Below are 12,016 nucleotides of genomic sequence, written 5' to 3' on the forward strand. Positions count from 1 at the left end.
CCCCCCAGATTTGTTAAAATTGAGCCTGAATTGTATAAACCCCAAGCCACGTTAAAAGTTCAAGCATATGGGGKTTTTTTTTCCTCCAACAGGGCTTTTCTGCAGGAGGCGAAGTGGATCTTGGAGGTCTGTCCGAGCTGTGCAGGTCACTGAGGAATCAGGGGTTCTCCCCCTTCCCTCCACCCCTGCTTCTCTCATTCTCTTTTAAGGTTTTATTTTCTCCCCTGAAAGGGGAACTATGACTTGAAGGGGGCAGTTGAAGGGGGTAGGCATTTTCCAAACGTGATCTTGTGATGAAGGAGGCTCTCTCACTCAGCGGGGTTGAGTCTGTACACACTTTAAAACATAGAACAGCAGACAAAAAATAATAAAAAAAAAGAAACATATAACAAATACTAAGGGAAGGAAGGCAGTGAAGTGAGAACCTGTGAAGACTAGAGTCCCCCTGAAACTCAGGCTCACCCTAAGCTTTAGCAGAGTGTTTTGCTTCTCTCCCCAACAGTTATAGGATGAGCATCACAAGGCTATAGCATAAATAATCAGGTTCCATTCCATTTTGCATCTCTCTCTAACAGAGTTGAGATTAAAAGCCAAAATTTGAGCACAGCCCTTACAGAGCTGTTGAATAGTGCCAGTACATATGTTTCCCRCTCACATGTTGCAAACTGTACCTTCAAACATAGGCTTGTTTCTGATAGCTTGCTTTTCTTCAACTACAAGGGGAAAAAAAGCTAAAYAGAACTTTTCTGAATTGTTCCTATTGCACCCATCCGTGGGTGAAAAGACAGCATTACATCAGCTCTGTACTTTCAGCATAAATGGGGAAGGTTTAGCAAGACAAGCTCACTGGCATACCACAATGGAGATCTTTATTTTAGACTTGGGACAGCTCAAACCAGTTTGACACAAGCACTGAACACCACAAAGTATGTGGTTTGGGAGYAAACTTTCCCTCGCAGTAGTGTGGAAGTGGAGTGCTGTGCCCGATGCCAGATGCTGGGTTACTCCAAGTGTCCCCTCGCTGTGTTTCTTGCAAGGCGCATGATACTGAGCATGGTTTCCACCTGCAGGGACAGTGCTTTCAGGCCACTGCACCATGCCCTCCAAAGTCCAGGCATGGGGTTCCAGCAGAACCACTGCTTCCTCAAAAGGAGCCTAAGATGAGATGGGGGGAAATGGATTAGAAAGGGGGAACCAGCTGGGGATTGTTACCCTCCCTGGTAGTAGGCCTGCTCTTAAAAAACAGTGTCAAGGCACTGCGATACGCATGTGAAATGACAAAGACAGATGCTATTTCTTCCTGAGGTCCACACTGAATGGAGAAAGTCAAAGGGATGCTGACTGTCTTGAGTATGGGGCCATTCTTTCAAACTGAAATTAATTGATTTTAAAAAGCAGGGACTAGCTCATGGGGAACCGGGTATGTCTGCTATATTTATATGCATCAAACCAAAATTTAAACAACTTGAGAGAATGTGGGCTGTATAAACATTTTATATATAGTAACCTCTTTGTTATTAGTTTTGGAAATACTTGGTGCTCCTTGCCTGCCACCGCTCTATACAGCTGACTATACAGCATTCAGTCCACACTACAGTCAAGCAGAACTGTTTGCTCAAYATCTCCAGGCTCCATTTTCAACTGAGCTGATCACATAAATCCAGGTAGCCTGATSCATGTAGATCATTTCACTAAGCAGGCAGATAAAATACGAAAAGTAAGTGCATGACTGTAGAGTTTTGGGCTGGAGGATCTTCTAAACAGGTTGGTTTGGTTGTTTCGATTTCTTCTCCCTCTGTGCAAGTGCTCATGAGGATCCTCTGAAGCTGAGATTGGGCTCAACTCTTCATTTCCCCTCCACATTCAAAACATTACAAATATTTACCAAGTACAAAAGATATGAGAAGTGCTGGGCATTGATCATTATTATATTCCTTCACTGACAGAAAATGGGCCCAGGATGGCAGAGATGAAATTAATCTTTCTTTAAAAAAAAAAAAAAAAAAAAAAAAAAAAAAAAAAAAAGAAAAGAGTTGACAAAGAATTGTTCTGGATTGATTTATATTTCTTTCATCTCCTGGAGCTCTCATTCAAAACAGGGGTCTGTCTGCCCGAGTGGGACATTTTTTAGAGAAATCTAATAGATATTTGTTTCAGAAGCCACACTAAAGCTACAGATTAAGTGCAACATGCAAAACTCTCCATTTGTTTCTCACTGTTTCTCACATATATGCAAACATACATCCACACATACATGCAAACATACACTTCCTTCTCTACTTAAAATAATAAAATATCCTCTCCCCAGTTCTCTCGCCTTCTCTATTTTATGCAGGTCYATATTCAGATGTGTACCAAAATTTTTAACTCAGTTTGCTGAAATTGCCTAGGTTGTCGAGGAAATTAAACTAAACAAGGAGCTGTGTGAAATGTTGAACTTTAAATACCATCCGCTACCTTGAGAAGAAGAAAATTAGTCAATAAATGCTCCGGTTTCTGCTACTTTTAGATTATCCTAATTACAATAATGATTTTGTTAGTTTTTAAATTTTTTTTTTATCATGATGAGAATTCCCTCATGCTAATATAGTGGGTATTTGAAAATAATGCTCTTTCCCTTTTGATTTTTTTACTGAAGGACAGGGTTACGGTGTCTCCCCTGCGTGTTAATGCTGTACAGGGATGTGTATAATTTTATGAACGGTGTGTGTGTTTCTGTGAATACCAGGCAAGACCTCTATACCACTCTCATGAGCCCAGAAAAGTCATGTTTTACCTGAAGAACTGGGCTTAGGCTGGGTGCTGCTGTTGTTCTGGGTCTGGGTTCTAATTGCCCTGCCTATTCTCTCAAGTCAATATTAATGCCATACAGCACGGCTGAGGCCAGGGCTGAGTGAGCCCCGTCATTAACAATAGCATAAACAAAGGAAGGGGACCAGTTACCTTGACATTCGATGCCCGCTTTGTTCCCAAGCTCCCAACTGCATCCTGAAGCCCATACAGGGAAGTATTGCCTACGGGAATGAATAATCCGCTCCAGCTATTGTCCCAATCTCCTGGAAAACAAAACAACACAACCAAAACAAAGATGACAATACACCCCTGCTCCGCGAGGAGTCTGCGAATGGTTTCATCCTTTCCTACCTTTCCCCGCGCTTTTCCTGGCCACTCGTGTTACTGACCCGCTCCCCACTAGCGCTGCCCGCTGTAGCCCACGGGCGCATCCCAATTAGCGCAAGCATTCCAGCYTCCTATTCCCCAGTTTCCTGGGGCCGTGGAATTGGAGAAACCCCCTCCTGTGCCCGCGGAGCACGGCCGGATCTCTCCCGCCACAGGGCCGAACTCGGGGAGCTCGGTATTAGACGGGGCGGCCCGGTGGGGTGCGCTGCCCTCCGGCCGCCCCGGCCGTGCCCGCCCCCGGCCCGGCAGCATGAAGGGATCCCCTCCCTGCGGTGGTGCGGCCTGGCCAAGGGGCAGCGCGACACCTCCACGCACCGCTGTGGGGACACGAGGGGCGAACGTGACCCTCTGTGTGTCTGTGTGTATCCCCATTGTCCTTCCAGCTTCGCCCTCCCGGGGCGGTTCTCCACCCGGCCGGGCTTGCCCTCCCTGCCCAAGAGCTCCTGCCCCGCAGCCCCCCGTGTTTGGCAGAAAAGCCCGGAGCAGCCTCCCCTGCTCACGCCCAGTCGAAGGAGCCTGCATGGAGAGGGAACATCTCTTTCCTCTGCCAAATAATGAAGTTCACCGAACTCAGTTTTTCTCCCCGTTCTCCTACAGTCTTATGCTGGCCATCGGGACAGAGGGACTGGCAGAAGTCCCCCKAAGTTTGCGGATGGATGGTTAGACCCCCTACTTCCCCACACGAAGGGAGAGACGGCCCAGACCACGGCAGCGCTGCCGTGGGGCTCGTCCCCAAGCCAGCCCCGCTTCGGAGGAAGGTTTTGCTCCCGCTGCGCTCGGAGGGGAGCCAGTTCAAGCCCCGGGAACCTTGAGCTTTCACTGGGCTCTCTGGGAGAAGATGAGGGAGACCTGGTAGCGTAGCCCGAGGTAGAGGGAGACCTAAGGAGACAGTTACATCGATCCCATGCAGCCAAATCCATCCTCGCATCGTGTCTCTGTGCGGGGAGGGGAAAGGCATACAGAGAGTAGTGAAGGAGGTAGTTTGAACCTAAAGCCCTTGCTTCAAAGGTTAATAGCTGCCTCGTCAAACGCTGCCAAACGCTACTGGGCCGAAGAGAGGGGAGAAGAGGAGGGAAAAAGAACATCAACATTACTGCAAATTTCAAAGCACTGAAAATAGCTCTGAGAGATCTCGAGGATCTGCCACCGGTCCTTTTATTTTTCCCCGGGACATAGGCATTAGGGAAAGCTTTTCTCGGATGTGCTTGTGAGCAAGGCCAGTGGGAGCTGCGGCTGCCTTTGGGGGCGAGCCGGGTGGCGGGGAGGGGGGGCTGCSGGCCGGCGCCGCCCCCGCCTCCCCCCCATCCCCCGCACCTGCAGCCTCTGGCTGCGCTGGGGACCCTGCTGCTGCCGGCTCTGTGACCATCCCCCCGGGCCCTGTCGGGAGCAAACCCACTCCCAAATCCTCCCCCCACCCCCGGCCCCCGGGCCGTGTTCCCACCGGGAACCGCGGCGGCCGGGCAGGGGCCGGCCCCGGCAGCCCTTTATGCTCAGCGGTCAGCAGCCGGGTTGTGGGTTTGCAGCTGCATGCAAATAAATCCCCGGCAATAATCTAATGCGGGTGCTGCCCCGACGACAAAGTGCTGACACAAACGCAAGTGCTTTTGTTTGGTTTTGACCACCTAGGTCCCTCATCCAAGGAAAATAAATAAAACTAGGGAGAGAGAGGGAGAAAGTTGGTTAATACTAGTGTTTCATCCAACGCAGCCTGCTTTTGTGATATACAAGAGCCGAAGATATGTATACTGCACCTCTGCGAGACCTGCACCACCACCCGTCCCGTCTGGGGAAAACGATTCCACGCCTGACAAGCAGGAACTAGGTGTTCTGTCTCCCCGACCAACCTTAGCTATTACGTTCACATGTGGAAAATGTATCTCTTCCCTCAATTTTCAATTAATTACAGCTGTATTCGATATAGAACCRGGGGGCTGTGGGGTAGATAATTTTGTACACTATCTTCTATTGCAGGTAAAAGGTCTTTTGTTTGCTTTACTTCTCTCCAAGAAAGGTCGTTTGCACATACGGGATAGGGTGGTTTGGTTTTTTTCCTTGTTCATCTTAAGCAAGAGACTCTGAGCAGAGTCAATGGGATGAAGGGGAATTAAAAAAAAAAAAAAAAAAAAAAAAAAAAGAGAGAGAGGAAAAAGGGGGGGAGAGTCTCTGCGAAAGAGCTGGAGTGAGAGAAGGAGAAAAAAAAATCAAACCGCAAAAAAAATCCCAGCAACCCAATTCCAGAGAGGATGGGAGGGAATAAAGTTTTCCAATTGCCTTTCTGTGGACTGGCATTAAAAAAAAAGTCACATTGAAGGGTAGGGCGGGGGGGGGAGAGTTTTACTTTTGCGAAGTGTAAATCTTTAAGCACAAACAATACTTGATGATGCCTAGTGCYTCCCGGGACGGGCTGACCTCCCCGGGACGGCCGGAGGCCAAGGGACAGGCAAGACAAGGGTGAGGCGTCCAGCCCGGGGAGAACCGCCAGTTCTCCCTCTCTCCCGCCCCTAACTTTTGTGAAGAGGGGTCGCTATCATTGTGGAAAATCCCTGGCAAAAGAGGGGAAGCTTGTTTCCAGCCCCTCCCCACCACCAGCTCCCACTGGGAGTGAGGGCCGGGTGTACTSAGCCATCGCCCGATCCACCTGAGGCAGTGCCCGCTCCGCTCCCCTGCAGCCGCCGTGCTGGGCACACGGGCCGCCCTGCGACCAGCTGGCCAAACGGGGGCCCTCGGGCCTCGGCTCGGCACGTCGACCCTGAGAGCTTTCCCTGGCTTTGCCTGGCTCTCTCAGCTCCTCTGCCTGGCCTTGCTCGTCCCCAGCCTTCCCGGCTGAGCCCGGCACTCCCAGCGCCCAGGTCCCGCCGGCGGTGGGGCGGCCGGGGAGCGGCGCAGCGGAGGATAACCCTAACCCTCCCCTTGGCGTCTCTGTTGCCTGTCTGCGCGATCCGGCTTTTTCTGCCCTCGGCCCTGCGGCCGCCCCTCTGGCCTCCCTGGCATTCACAGAATACGGCCCAGCTGCCACTTGCCCCCTCGGGGAGCTATTTACTTCTCTTCCCCTGTTTCCCTCTCCCCAGATCCTCCTGGAAGCGGGATGCAGTCGCCCCCCCTCGAGAGGGCTCTGCGGACCCCTTCGGCCTCTCTGCCCACCTCTGCCTCCTTGTCTCCGCCGCCAACACAAAAGYCCTGACCAAAGCGGCCAAGCAGAGACGCACAGCAAAACCCACGCCCGCTGCCCTCCCCGTAATGCAAACGCGGGAGGGAAATCTCCCTCCGGGGCTGAGCTCCTAAGTTCTAGACTCTTAATCTTTGCACCTTTTGGTGAGAGAAAGAGGAGTTCGTCGCCTAAGTTGCCCCTCGCACCTTTGTGTGACCTGACGCGGATACTGGGACAAAATTATGCCGGTTTCTGCAAACCAAGAGGAAAGGGGCCATGGGATGGGAACAATCTCTGGATCACCCCCTTCCCTATACTCCAAGTACAGCCTCCTCGCCTTCTTCTTTGAAACTGTGTTTGAAACAGCAGCTGAAACACAATTAATTGTAACTGATTAACATGGATCAGTTTCGCCTCCAAAGCACTTTAAGCCAATTCAGCAGCCATAATAATAATTAATTCATTAATAAGTACTATTGGTGCTTCATCACCAACGCCAAAAAAAAAGTTTCCCTGAGAAGTACAGGTGGCAGGGAGTGTTAAAATGAAAACATTTGCATGCAACTTTTTAACCAGAAGGGAAAGCACTTTGGTTATATTTGGAGACATGTGTCTCACACATTTCCCCCTTTTTTTGTAAACTATGTAAGAATAAACATTACAGCTCTGGGCTTTTAATTTCTCCAGATGGAATCATAAAGTACCTAGTATAATTTTTTTATATATATATACTATACAATTGAGGACACATGTCTGTTTTCCCCGATGAGGACCTAGAAGCAACTTAATTTGAAGGCGTAACTACTGAACCACATTTTGAATAACACACTCGAACAAGTTCACTTTAAAAGGCAGGAAACCACTAAGAGCAGAGCACTGAAAGTTGCTCCTTCCCATTTGAGTTTCAGTGGAAGCTCACCAGGCTGACCTTCACATACACTTCGTCGTTTCGCACACACGTACAGAGGTAGCAGGGTGCCTAGCTGTGGAGGGGGCTTTTCCAAGGCACTCGCATCCCCGGAAGGCTCCCCCCGCTCTCTGAGGCTGAAGAGACTGCTCGGGATCCCACCCCCAGCGCGACGGAGGAGCCCTCTGATCCGCGGGTGACGTGAGAGGTCTCCTCCAGCCCCCCCGGCTGAAGCAAGGGGTTCACTTACCCTSCCGGCGCTCCTCTCCGCTCCTCGCACGCACACTTGCGCACCCAGCAAAGCACTCTCGTGCAGGGCAAAAGGAGGGAGGAAGTCTCGAAACCCCACCGATCTKAGGGATCCAGGCATGCTGAGAGGGGCAGGAGTCCCTAGGCTGGGAGAAAAAAAAGTAATAATAATAGTAATAAAATGTTTAGAATTGTTTTTAAAATCCGAAGGACAAGAGTTATTGCTTTTTTTTTTTTTTTTTTTTGGGGGGGGGGGGGCTGGGGGATGTTGGTGATGGAAATTATCAAATCAAAATACCCTATTCATCTCCCTAAATGACTCGGTCTCCCCCTTCCTTCTCCCCAGCTCCCCCCCTCTACCCCCCCGCCTTTCTGACTTACATGTGTTTAGCAATGGCAAGGCGCTCCCAACTGGAGCCCTGGCAGAAGGTGCGTTTAAAGTGGGGATGATTTACTCCCCCAGAGCTCGGGTCCCGCGTGTGAGCCTCCAGCCCCGTGTCAGCTGGGCACTGCAGACAAACAGCCTTAAATATGCATAAGGAACAGCTCGCTTTCTTAAAGGAGAACTTACCCCACCGGAAAGTTCACAGCCCGACGGCAAGCACGGGAGGGGGGTGCGGCGACGGCCTTTGCGCCGGGACAGCCCTAACCCTTCTCAAGGTGATCGCCAACACGCTCAGCGACGGGGCTGGGGACATCGGCCGCCTTTCGGCTGGGGACCTGGCGGAGAAGCGGTGACGAGTCGGTCACGGACTCAGTGAATTGAGGACCAGCAGTTTCATACACCGTCCTATCCCTCCTCGGGATGGGCCAAGGGCAGAACCACACACCCAGGGCAGCCCCGCTCCGGCGGACCCCCGYGGCAACCACTGCTCGGCTGCCCTGAAACTTGCGGGGTTCTACACCGAGGGGAAACGCGGGCCTCTAAACAAGAGAAAAAGTGTCCGGGGAAAGGAGTRGGACTGATTAAACACTCAGCCATCAGAGCCCAAGCACGCTGTGGGCATTGCATGAACAGCTTTTTGGAATGGAGAAGTAAAGCAAGGGAGGGACGAGACTGCCCGTGGGTTTCGCCCAGCTCCCCGGTTGGGATCCGGCCGGCGCCTCCTCCCCGTTCCTGACACGATCTTCTCCCGGTAGGAAGGACGGCTCCACCGGGCCCTCGCTCGCCCGTTTGCCCCCGACTTTGCCCTTGTGGCCCCCGAGGGCCAGGCCCCGACAGCCGCCGCGGGGCTGAGGGCAACGCCGGGCGCTCCCCGCGGGAAAGGGACATCCTGCCGCCGGGCGCCGCTTCCCCCAGACCCTCCGCGGGGCCGGCTCCCCGCGTTTCGGACAATAAGAGGGTTATTTCTTTTATTACTATTATTYTTTTCCCCCTCGCCGCTATACACGTGGTTGCAAAGTCTGTAGCGCCATCTAACGGGAGGCGGAGGCCGGGACTCTCCGCGCCGCCCAGCGCGGAGCCGAGAGGGGCTGCGGTGCGGTGGGCAGCGCTCTTCGGAGCGGGGACGTGCCCCCGGCATGAGGAAGGGCGCAAATCCTATACATAAAACATGTTCGAAAGGTGCTTTATGACCTGGACGGGGGTTATCCTGCAGGACCTTCCCCCAGCTTCTGCAGTTTTACTTTTATTATGTCGTTGTGTTATGTGAAGAGCTGGTGCAGTTGCCTTTATTTTTGGGGGTGGGGGACTAGGGAGGAGGAATGAATACATTCCAGCAGAGTCTGACAGAGTTGAGGGTGGAAGGACAGGACCTGTCAACCCAGCATGTTTGACTTCTTTCCCTTTTTTTGGGAGGTCAGGGAGGGCCCCAGCCAGCTGCTGCATCTTACAAGTGAACAGGGTCCCCATTCTGCTGCTTTAGTACCTTTATTATCACTGGAAGCTTTTTGCTTCCAAATTTTTGAGCACATGCTAATTTTTCTGGTTRAATAACGATGCTGTCCTTTTGACGGGGCACTTCAGCCATGCCTCAGTCCCCATCCAGATGGAAGGCATCTGACTTGGTCACCCCACTTCTGTGAAGYCACCGCATTAGTTGCCCAAATTAGGAGACTGTGCACCCCAGGCTCGTGGTATGAGCAGCAAAAAGAAACAGAGACTCTCCGCAATGTTTGGGCTCATTTAAGGTCACATCCAGTCTCTACAGGTGTCTGCCTCGTTTCAGCTCTTGCCACCTCTAAGGCTTCAAGTTAGAATTAGATAATGCAGGTATTTCTGCTGAACAGGATGTAAGTTTTTCTTTAGGTTTGAAGTCTTCCTTGTTTCTGCTCCTGCATTTCTGTCACAGGTACAGAATGTGAACTAAGTCTTCAGGCACACATACCAATTTTACTGTGTTTACTTCGGTCTTCTGTACATGCATGTTGGCAGGGAGTCCCAAAGATGTACAGAAATCCTTTTGTCCCATGCCTCAAGTCATAAAATCGTCCTGTAGCCTTKGGCTAGCAACAACTGCATTTGCATGAGCCACTCACTGTACTTACTTTTTAGCCCAGGTTGTCCAATGGCTTTGGATGTCACTTCTGTGTGTGGCAAATCCTATGTGACTTRAAAGGTCAGGCTAATTTGCCCTAGTGATTTTGGCAGATTCGGTACCTGAGCATCACTTACATTGATTAACACTGAATTGCCATACTAAGGCCCAGCCCAAAAAGAGAGTGTTTAGGCTAGCAAGTGAGATTTCTCTTTCCTCCRGACACCAGTGGGGAGATAAAGGCTTAAACTAGAGTTACCAAACTAAATTTTTTATTGCATATTTAAGACCTATGTCTTAAAGCCCATACTGAAATATTAAGGTTCTAACTCCCTCTTTATTTTGGTGTAACATCTGAAACACCTTTGATGGCACCTGCATCATTTGGGAATGGGATTCATCCACCTACATTGCGTATGCCTTCTGAACAGAAGAACAATTAATTGTTTTGAAAAACCTAGACCTTAAAATTCAACTCTGAAATCCTCTGATAGCCAGAAACCAACATTTTAGGTGCTCTTTCSTGCTTTATTTTATCAAACTTCCTACACACCAGAAGGAATTTGAAGTACAAGGTGACCAGGACTTTGTACTTTCTAATTGTGCTGTACCACAGATCACTACATAAACCAGACAATCAAGCAGTAGTAATGACTGCTTGATCAATACTCTGCTGCTTGGTCAAATTTTATCKTGTTTTGCATTTTCAAAAGTGGAAGTGTGATTCATAATTCCTGTCCCATGTAATTTTCTGACACCCTCTGAGCACCAATAATTAAAAACAACACAAGTTTATTCTGGTATCAAAATACAGTTTGTAAAAAAAAAATTAACTTCACATGACAAAAATGAAATAGCATACCACCACTGAACTGATTTTATAGACAATAGACGTTAATGTGTATATCCACAGACAGGAATAGGTTGATTCTGGGAATGCTCCTCTTTTTCAATGACTGGAAGGAAGGGCAGTTGCTATCTGTGCTGAAAGTATGGTCAATAGACAGGCCCTAATAGGCTAGGATGTCTCAGAGTAGTCATGAAAAATRAGGTACTCTCCAGTTCATCAGCCAACTAGGAAAAGTTTGTCTAGAGAGGTTTATGGCTAGTTTCACTGAAGGATTTGCATGTCTTAAAAGTTAGTTCTCTCAGTACTTAACTTTCAAGTGCCTTTCCCTAAGACTGGCATCCTTGATGTTGTGTTTGGCATCAAGGGCTCACTACACTGTGAATTGAGAAGGTATGTACAGACAAATCTTTTGTGTCTTATCCAAAGCCATACTGTGCAGCAAAGGACAGAAACAGCAGAGAAGCCCAGGATTGTGGTTATATTGGGAAATAATAATTGCTGCTTTCAGCTGAGAGAATTTTTTTAACTAAGAAAGGTGAGTTTTTCCTCCACTTCTACATGAACAGTAACGGAAGAACAGCTAYGCAATGTCATCAGGATGGAGGACTCCTCATGCTTGTTTACCTCACCAAGACTGCAAATCCAGAAGAATGCAAATGGCACATTTTGCTGTCACAGCTTCCAGCTTAGGAAAGGTCCTCCTGATATTGGTGGTGGAGACCTACTTTGAGCTCTACAGTAGCAGATATTAATTTGTGTCTGTTTGGATGGGACATAAAGACCATAATTCAACCTAAAATATGACAGTAAAACAACCTATGTTCTCTTACTATATAATCTAGAGTAACTTAGGGATTTCTTTATTACTCAAAGGAGTTAAGCTTTGATTTCTAAATTCTCCAGTGCTGTGAGTTTTCTAATAYTTGAAAAATGAGAACAGTTCCTTGAGCTAACACAATGCATTTCTCAGGTCAGCCCCAGGAGAGCCACAGGCAGGACTGTGAAGAGGCTGAAGCTGTGGCATGTCCCAGGTACCTTTCTGTGCAATTCATGGGGCTGAGCTCATTCTAAGCTTTTGAGTTCAAATTTTCTGAAGCTATGGTGAAAGGTTTCTGTTTCCCCAAAGTCCTTTAGATCAGTCATTGGTGACTTATGTGATGGACATCTGCTTTTTTGTGATTTTTTTTCTTGGCTTTTTTTTTTTT

General features: G+C 49.2%; 1 long non-coding RNA gene across 1 annotated transcript; it reads right to left on the minus strand.

The window, feature by feature from the left end:
- Positions 1-389: 389 nt before the first annotated feature.
- Positions 390-7,962, minus strand: LOC130575535 (uncharacterized). The gene is made up of 4 exons (XR_008965574.1): positions 7,866-7,962; positions 7,486-7,630; positions 2,944-3,056; positions 390-1,155 (listed from the first exon to the last, which is right to left on the minus strand). It is a non-coding gene; the product is annotated as an uncharacterized LOC130575535 (long non-coding RNA).
- Between the last annotated feature and the right edge of the window lie 4,054 nt (positions 7,963-12,016).

This window comes from Malurus melanocephalus, unplaced genomic scaffold, assembly GCF_030028575.1.
Source record: "Malurus melanocephalus ecotype Western Australia unplaced genomic scaffold, MMel_1.1 scaffold_111, whole genome shotgun sequence".
NCBI lineage: Eukaryota > Metazoa > Chordata > Aves > Passeriformes > Maluridae > Malurus > Malurus melanocephalus.